Source organism: Meleagris gallopavo, chromosome 13, assembly GCF_000146605.3.
Source record: "Meleagris gallopavo isolate NT-WF06-2002-E0010 breed Aviagen turkey brand Nicholas breeding stock chromosome 13, Turkey_5.1, whole genome shotgun sequence".
Lineage (NCBI taxonomy): Eukaryota > Metazoa > Chordata > Aves > Galliformes > Phasianidae > Meleagris > Meleagris gallopavo.
The window spans coordinates 9,019,840-9,028,856 of record NC_015023.2 but is presented as its reverse complement, the minus strand read 5'-3'; the positions used below and the strand labels follow the sequence as shown (position 1 = coordinate 9,028,856).

The following is a 9,017-nucleotide window of genomic DNA, read 5'->3' as shown; positions in this document are numbered from 1 at the left end:
GGGATTGCATTTATTTTATAAAATTGATTTAGAAGCCACAAGTTGTTTTCTTCTCCCCATATCCCTGTTACAGGAGATATATTTCTTTTTGCTTTACAAAGCATAAAACAGAAGTGTCATTATATACTTCTAAAGTATACAGATTTAAGCCTTCCCTTTCGAGAAGTAAATCAATACTGTTTCAAAAGGAAAAGAAAACATCAGCTCTAAGAACAACAGTGGCTCTCCACTTTGAGTCACTTACCTTGAAATCCTGACTGCACAGAAATCAATGGCAAAAGTCCAAGTGACACTAGCCTAAGAAAGTCACCATTCATACCTGGCTCAAGCTGCCATGTACTTAGGTAGCAGAAAGCTATTAAGAAAGATCAAATCTCAGGTTTCTGTCATGCTGCTTTTACTTTAAGAGGATGCATGAAATACATAAAGATTCACTTGCTCCAACAATGGAGATTCCACAACCCCAGGGGCAATTTATCTAGTTGCCCTAGACTATCCCTATCACAAATCAATTTTTCCTTTTGCTTAAAAAGAAGTCTTACATTTCAATTTTGTGCCCATTGCCTCTGAGAGAAGCCTGCCTACATCTTCTTTACTCCCTTCATCAGATATTCATTCACACTGAAAAGGCCCCCCAAGTCCTCTCTTCCCCAGACTGAGCCACCCCACCTCCATCATCCATCCCCCAAAGGCAGGCACCTCAAACTCTACTCACCTCTCCAGCCTCGTGCTGCACTCACTCCAGCATGCTCATACCCTGTACAGGAGACCAAGCTCCAATTAATTTTACATTCTTTATTGCAAAAACAGGAAAAGCAGACATACAAATATTTGTAAGTGAACTAACCAAACATTTCATTATTATTCTTGCAGCTTTATAAAGCCTTTCTGACAGAAATGATACTGTGTAGCAGAGAAACCTGAATGAATGCAAAGAGGTTCCTTGCCTATGATAAAATATTTACTTGCCTCTGCCAACACAGCCATTACTGTATTTATCCTGCCAGCATCCCTTTGATGGGGGGGAACACTAATATACACATTGTACACATGTAAGACAGAGGACATGGTGACCTACCTAATATTGCACAGGAAGTACGTGGAAGAGAAAGGAACATCTGAGTATGAGGCTAAATGTTTTATAGCAGATGGATGAGATATAAATTAAAATACTCAAGTTATTAACAGATAAAACTTAGAGTGCTGTGGGACTCATTGAAAAGGATTTCCTATGGTACGCATTTTGGTCTCCTATAATTTCTCGTGGCTTCCATGAAAGCACGCAAAACTTTTCTCTCCCTGTATTCTCACTGAGACCCTGGCTGGTTTCAGGGGACAAAACCAACAAATGAAAACTAAAAACTCAACAAGAAAAAACTCACAAAACAACCAATGACTTCTTAGTTTAAAACTACTAAAGAACTATTTGTGTTGTCAGTTAGTTCAGGTACTTTGCTATGCATCTCCAACCACTATATGGCAGACAGAAACCATAAGCCATTCAGCTTTTATTTTGCTGTGCTAGAACATGTAAAATCCTTTTGTTTCTTCTCATAAAATAGGTTTCACTTTATCTTAATTCTTATGACCTTTCTCTACACCTGTTCCAGTTTTATAAAACATTCCTGTCCATGATTGACCAACACTACATGATATTTCTGAGGTTGTACCAGAGTCTCTATAATAGCACTAGCATTTCCTGTGGAAATACCACTCCTAACGCATCTTACGGTTGCATTGCCTTTTCCACTGCTACATCATTTCTTAAAATAATTCTCTTTATAACTCACAACGCAGAGAAATAGAAGTATGGAATCACTATAATTGAAATATGGTTGGTTTCTAAGGAATTTCTTTGAAGGAGAGAGTAGCGTACACATTTCATAGATTAACTGAAGTCTTTTTTCAACTGAGAAGCATATGTAGATGTGAGAGGAAAAGAATAGATGCAAAGGAAGAATTGGTGGGTGTTATACACAAATGGAACACAAAGATGAGAGCACAGGAGTAATGATTTCTTGTCTGCAGCAGCAGGAGGATATAGACATCTTCTCAATTGGAAATTCTGTAACAGCTCTACACACAGAGAGGCCTGCCTGATTCTCTTAATTTCTGGGAGAACAAAACAGTAGATATTGACAAAAGAGAAACTTTACCTACTTGAGTAAGTTTTATGCAGCAAGAAAGGTTTGCATGATCAAGCTTCTTTATCCTTTCACCTCTGTATTCAGAAATTACTACACAGAATGTTAGAGCAGACCTTCGTGCTGCTGTCAGAACTACATTACCATCATGGAAAGCTGCACCATTTTGTTACTTCGACGTAAAAAAAACAAAAAAATAAGACAGTCTCCTGCAATTTCTTTAATAAATGTAAAAAGCAGCTTTTCATATAGCTGCCACAATCACACAGCTGGTAGGACTCTAGAATCAGAATTCTTAAGGAAAGGTGAGGTTTAGTTTTTACTTTTAAAATTTATAAATACAAGGAATTTTCTATATGACAAAACAATAACTTAAAACCATAATACATTTTTCTCTGTCTCTTAAATTTATTAGCTTTCACAGTACTAAAATATTAATTTTACTTTATATTGTGTGCATATTAAATATACATCAGAAAATATAGAATGGTACAATCAACTTTTTTGAAGTGAAATTAGAAAGCAGATGATTCATTTTTAACTTTTTCATGTAAAGATTTCAACAGTACAGGCATGTTTCCCTGATACATTTTCCTTTCACAATTTAACTTTTTGATTTTTAAGTCAAAAGCGTTGTATGGATATATATATATATATATATATATATATATATTATTAGCTTTAATGAATGTCAGATGACTTTTTCATATAGAAAACCTAGAAGTCCTTACTCAGTCAAAAACCTCATCGATTGCATCCTCTGATGTTAAAAATCATTCATAGCTAATACATGATTAATCACTACATATTTGTTCATGTCTTCAACATTACCTTTCTTTCTGGGAATGTATCTTTTCTACACACTATTTGCTTTCCTCATGCAGACTACTTTCTGAAAAGTCACAGCTGGACCAAGGGAACATCCCATCTTGCCACCCCAAAACAAGACCTTCGGTCACTCTGTTATACAGGTCAAGAGGAGACAAGGCCACGTAAATGTAAGTGATTCTTAAAGAGTTATTTATCCATAGCTAATTAAAGCACAAATAACCATAAAGTGACTCTCTATTGATTTGGAACCCATAATGATTTAAGTTATTTCTATACCCCGAAGAACAAAGGTGAGGAGATAAAACGTCTTTAGCCAAGGCGCTAATTATTACCAAAGCGAGTTATCTCCAACAGCCCTTGTCCAGCCATCAGCACTGGTAGGAACAATCACATGAGACCTCAGAATTTGCCCATTGTGGCTTGAATCCCAAGAGGACAGAGCACATGCTCCTGCCCAGAAACCTCCCTCCACATTTCACAGAACAATGGGAGTGTGATTCTCTGGGTGCCAGGAGATCAGCCCAGTAAATGCCAAGTCAGCAGATTAGAAATGGTTCCTGTGGACCAGATGAGCAGTCATCTGGTCTCTAAGTGGAGCTATCAGTGGCCGTTCGGAACAGAGCAGGAAAAGACAGGAACAAACCACCCATGCATTATACAGTTATGGAAAAACTTGCATACATGAAAAATCTTTTTACACGTTTCACCAGTTAGAAGCTGCCTTTGCTAGACAGAGTCCTACCTGACTTCTAGAACTCTAGGTATTGCTTCTATTTCCTTACGTCTCTCTGTGTATGTCTATTTCTGGCTGAACGTATATTCTGAGATTATCTGCAATCTCTGCCTACCTTAAGAATGCCTAAGCCAAAATTACTGATGAATAAACAGACTCTTTTTTTCAACAGTTAACAAAAGGGAGCTGTAATTTAAAATATATTACTGGTTGCTTTCTGACAGGGACATATTGTCTTAAAAATATATGCATAACCCGCTCTCTGTCCACTCCTCCCCCCCATTATTTAGTATTCTCACAGAGGTTTTGTTGGAAATATCTCCTAGCTCTCTTTATTAAGTCCCTTGACGTCTAATTCTTTGCTCATCCTAAGTCTCTTCATTTCTGCAAAATCTTGTGGTAGTCAGTTTCATAGGTTATGTAATTTCTGAACTATTCCTAAAAACATAAATCAGTTTGCTTTCCTTTCACTTCTGATTTCATATCACACAGCTTGAAATTTTAACACTGAAAAGGGAGGAAGAGACAAAGAGCAAATTCCTACAATGAAGTTAAAGAACTTGATGGAAATAAAGCAAATAACCTGTATTACTAATGGACCTATTTACAGCTGTGATTTCTTATTTGCAATACATGCATAATATATATAACAGCAAATCTTGCTCTGCATGCCACTTCTTTTTTTTCCTCTCCTCAAAAATGCATACTAATTACTGCAGCAAAATTGAATTTGCCTGTGCATACATTGAGGTTAACCATGCAGTTAGTAATGAACGAAGCACTAAGAATCAACTGTGCAACCAAGAAGGAAATACGTATTTAAAATCAAGAGCAGGATTCTAATTACTGAGTCTAGGAAATAATTTAGTTAATTTCAGCTTTAAGATTAAATAATTCTAAAAGATACTAAGCCGCTTTCCACACTTAATTAGAGGCTCAACTTCACTGAAAAGCTCCTGAAACACCACAGTCAGTGGCAGAAAAGTATCTACTTGAACTCTTCCCTGGAATATCATAGCATCTACAAGGACTGCTCCAAAAGTAACACCTCCTATTTTATTATGTTGGCCCAGGGCATCCGGGCAAATGGTGGTGGAACAGCAGCAGGAGTTGAATCTTCCTGCCACTATTCTGTCACGTGTTGATGCTGTGCAACAGATGGCAGCAGAGGGACACTCTGACAAAATGATGTCTGATGTGAAAGTGTGTATGAAGCAAAGGGGTGGAACTGAATTCATTCATGTGAAAAAAATGGTGACCACTGACATTCATCAACTCTTGCTGACCATTTATAGAGACCAAGCAGTGGATGTGAGGACAGGGGTGGCACATTTCAGCAGTGGTGACAGTGGGTCACCTCCACAGGTGCAGATTTTTTTATTTTATTTATTTATTTATTTTTTATGCATGGCATGCAGGCTCTTCCTTATTGCTGGTGAAAAATGCAGAGCCAATGGCAGTGACTGCATTGAGAAATAGTGTTTTCTAGCAGAGATTCTGCTCTATCAAATAGTGCTATTGTACTCTGTATCTGCTAGTTTCCATGGAAATAAATAGGAGGCATTACTTTCAGAGCAATGTACTTCTGACATAGGTGTTATTACTTGAAAATGTCATGGCATGCAGAAGAAAGTTATTCTGCTCTTATATTACAATACTGTTAATAGATATATCATCTAAATCACCACAGAACACTGCACAGCAATTTATAGTGCATCATAAAAACTGATGGATGCGACAGAAAAATCACTGAGATGAGAAAAGACATTAAGTGTGAAAGAAGAATTTTCAAATTCATTTACAAAAGTCCCAATGCTGGAAAGTTACTGTATCAATTCTGACCAAATTATTCACAACTTTCCACATCAACATATCATAACTTAAAACCTGAGCTCCTGAATTTAAGACTCCTGAAATTATGCTACAAAAGGAAGCTGTAGAGAATTTTCTTGTCAATGCAGGAATAGTCAATAGCAAAAAGAGTAACCCTCAAGCAAGCCAGTTGCAGCTGAGGAAAAAGCAACAGAAATAAGAAGTCAATGAATGCATGGGTAGGACTGTTTGTCAAGTTGCTACGCCAGCAGCTAAGACTGGATCAGTATTTCCCTTCTAAAACTCAATTTTTAAAGAATTTATATTGCTTGACTGTTAAAATATGTTTTTAGGCAGAAACAACGGTGCACTGTGCACGGGCAAATTTTTAAATAAAAATGGCCTCCAAAATTGCTCCAGCAATTTTCTGCACGCAATTGTTTCCATGTGAAAAGATCTCCATTTGGACATGAAAACGAGATACTTCCTTTCAAAGATATATATATTTTTTCCTTTTATACATACTAATGGCAAAACAACAGCTCCAAATCAAAACAACAGCACCAGGAGGTAAACATTGCTGGATTTGTCCCTGCATTTGAATGTAGGCATACTGCAAGCTGCAAAGTACAGGTTTTGGTGTCGATTTTAAATCCACCAAGAATTCCATTTAGGAAAGTCTCAAATGAGAAACCATTTTATTTTCTAATATGCAGTTGTGTCCCTTGGCAAATATGCCAAAAGCAGCAAAATGATGAGGGCTTGCGTTTTTAATATATTTTTTTAATATTCATTTTTATTCCCTAAGTGAAAAATGTGAACTAAATCATAGCAGCCGATCATCTTTAAATTATTTCTATCACCCTCACATTAGCAGCTATTCTTTCTTTTTAACCATCTAGTTTTTTGGAAGATAAAATCAATGCTATAAGCCATTGTGCATATATTAATAAAGACAACATTGTTACAAAAAAATGTCATCGCTTTTAAGCAAGATAAACAGTTCTTTTTAATCCAAAACATCAAAGCAATTATCTACATTCTGTTAAACCAAAACGCCTTTTTAAAAAACAGCATGTTTAGGGATTCACATCAATAAATTACAAACCAAAACAGAGTGAAGTTGCTGAAATGTTTCTAGTTTCAGTGGAGAAGACACATGCACCAATAGCGAGCATTCGTCAGTCCTGCAGTCTCTGTACAGCATAGAGAAATAGATGAGCTGGAGGTACCAGATCAGTTGCTGATCCTGCTCAGCAATATACATCTCCAAGCGACATAACAAGACACTTCAGAATGAAAGGCAAAAAATAGAAATAAAATAGGAAACTACACCATCCTGCAGAAAGAGTTCTCTGCAAGTGCTTAAACACATGTTTACATACACACACACATACACACACAGTTAATCTAAACACTATTCATCCAGCAGCTGGTTTGCTCCGACACATGTATTCTTTTTAAATATTTACACGAAGGCTGTTTCTGCAGCACCTTCGCACAGACTTTCCAGGAAAGAACATGACTTTCCTTTGTTCGGGGTTTGCACACCAGAGGAGCTCCTCTGTGTGCACATGGCTTGAGCACAACCTACAGATGCAGAACCTTTGTGCTCTTTATTAAGAGTCAGTTTTCGTTTAGGGAGATGGAGCCTCCCATATTATTGCTCACCATGTGGTACATGAAACAGCTTTCAGTTGGGCCTGAAATCTTATCGTGCAGAGGGCTGCGGACACACAGAAGAAAAACAAGACTGGCCAAGGACAGATTACAATGCAAAGTATTTTGCTGTTTGGAAGTGAAATAGAGTCTATCACAACCAGCCTGGAAGCAATACTAGTTGACTGACACCCGAGCCATTTATAGAGTTTGAAACTCACATTTGGGGAGCTGCTTTCTACTTTAAAGTATAACTACTCGTACCTCCCAGCAACTAAGCTGACTGTGCCCCTGCAATCAGAAGCCTTTTCTACACGTGCACATTTACCAATGTGAACCTTATATTTCTTGACGCCGTCACTACAAATTTACATTATCAGATTCACATATTAAAAACAAATATATAAAATAGCTTTTCTGCATCAGAATGGATTAAGGAGACAACCTAATATTCCAGATTTGAAATAAAAAGCCTCAGCCATAACACCTTTGTCTCTCCCACTAATCATTACTGTGAGATCAGGGTTATTTTTGCCTCAGTTTTTGCTTTGAATCTGTCTCTAAATTCACAAACTTGAGAACAAGGAAGCATCCCACGGGACTTTTCCCTAAGACCTTCTGGTTCTAGTACTAAATCTTTAAAACATGGGATGAAATACAATATATACAGCAACATTAGAGTTCTTTTGAACCACATCACCACAGTCCACTTTTTTTTAACGTAAGCCTCTCCCTGCTGCTACCAAACCAACTAGGAACAAAAGCAGAAAGGCAAAATGTAGTCCCTTTGCCTTTCTGAAATAGCCCACCACAAACCCTCTAATAAAAAATACTTCATGATCTGCTTTCTTACTGCCGTGCAAAGGAACACAGTGAATACCGGACAAGCGAGCTATACCTCATTATTACTCACCCTTCCAGAATTTTCCCAAACCCAAAGTCCCTGTAAGTCACTCAAAACTAGGCAGGGTGCCTAAATCTGGCTAAAATTGTTCCTCCCAGCATAGGACCCTACAGCTGGTGTAAAGAACTAAAACTGCTGATTGTTCCTTAAAACCACTAGGACAGCAGAACAGGTTGCAGGTGTGCACCATAAGATCAAGCTCCCAGGCATCACCTGAAGCCATAAGCTTAACAGATGTAGGAACCTCTTTGAAAAGGAGACCAGCAGGCAGCAGTGGGTGCGTAGCATCTCCTCCACTTGCTGTGGACTTTACTTCCACCCAGGTGATTTAACTATGTGCCTACACAATTTAGTAATTTAGCAGTTTTAATATTTGATTTCCTGTGGACGTGGCTAGCAGAATTACAGAGTACATACCCCTAAGCACAAAGCACTGGCCTGTGAGTGAAGGTCCGTGCCTTGTGTTTTCAGGTGTATTCTTCTTGGCCTCACTGCTGCCTTGTGGAAATGCAAGGGGAGGGCACTTCACGTGGCTGTGTGGAGAATTCCATAGCAGAGAATCAGATGCTGCCAAATTCATCTGGAGCCGAAGCTTGGTATTTCAGAGAGCTCGAGTCTGAAACTCAAGCTACCACACTATCCCCTGCTATATTTTAGCCTAAGCAGTGTTTTCTCACAAAGGGACTCTGACTCTTTCCTCCCACAAAAACATGCCAGTACAAAGAACAGAATTACACTTAAGAAAAACAAAACAAAATCAGCTGTGGAAGAACTTGTCAAATGGTAAGCCACCTGTTCCATATCAACCAAATTAGCTCTCCCCTCTTGTCTCTCCACCAGACCCTATTAGCATGGCTCACCATTTGGCCAGTTAGGATTAGCAGAGAGCTCCTTGCAGATGGAACACTCCAGTTCAAAGAAGTTACGTTGCTTG

General features: G+C 38.1%; 1 long non-coding RNA gene across 1 annotated transcript; it reads right to left on the bottom strand.

Moving 5' to 3' along the window:
• Positions 1-257: 257 nt before the first annotated feature.
• LOC116217124 lies at positions 258-8,477 on the bottom strand. The gene is made up of 3 exons (XR_004161153.1): positions 8,093-8,477; positions 716-757; positions 258-355 (listed from the first exon to the last, which is right to left on the bottom strand). It is a non-coding gene; the product is annotated as an uncharacterized LOC116217124 (long non-coding RNA).
• Between the last annotated feature and the right edge of the window lie 540 nt (positions 8,478-9,017).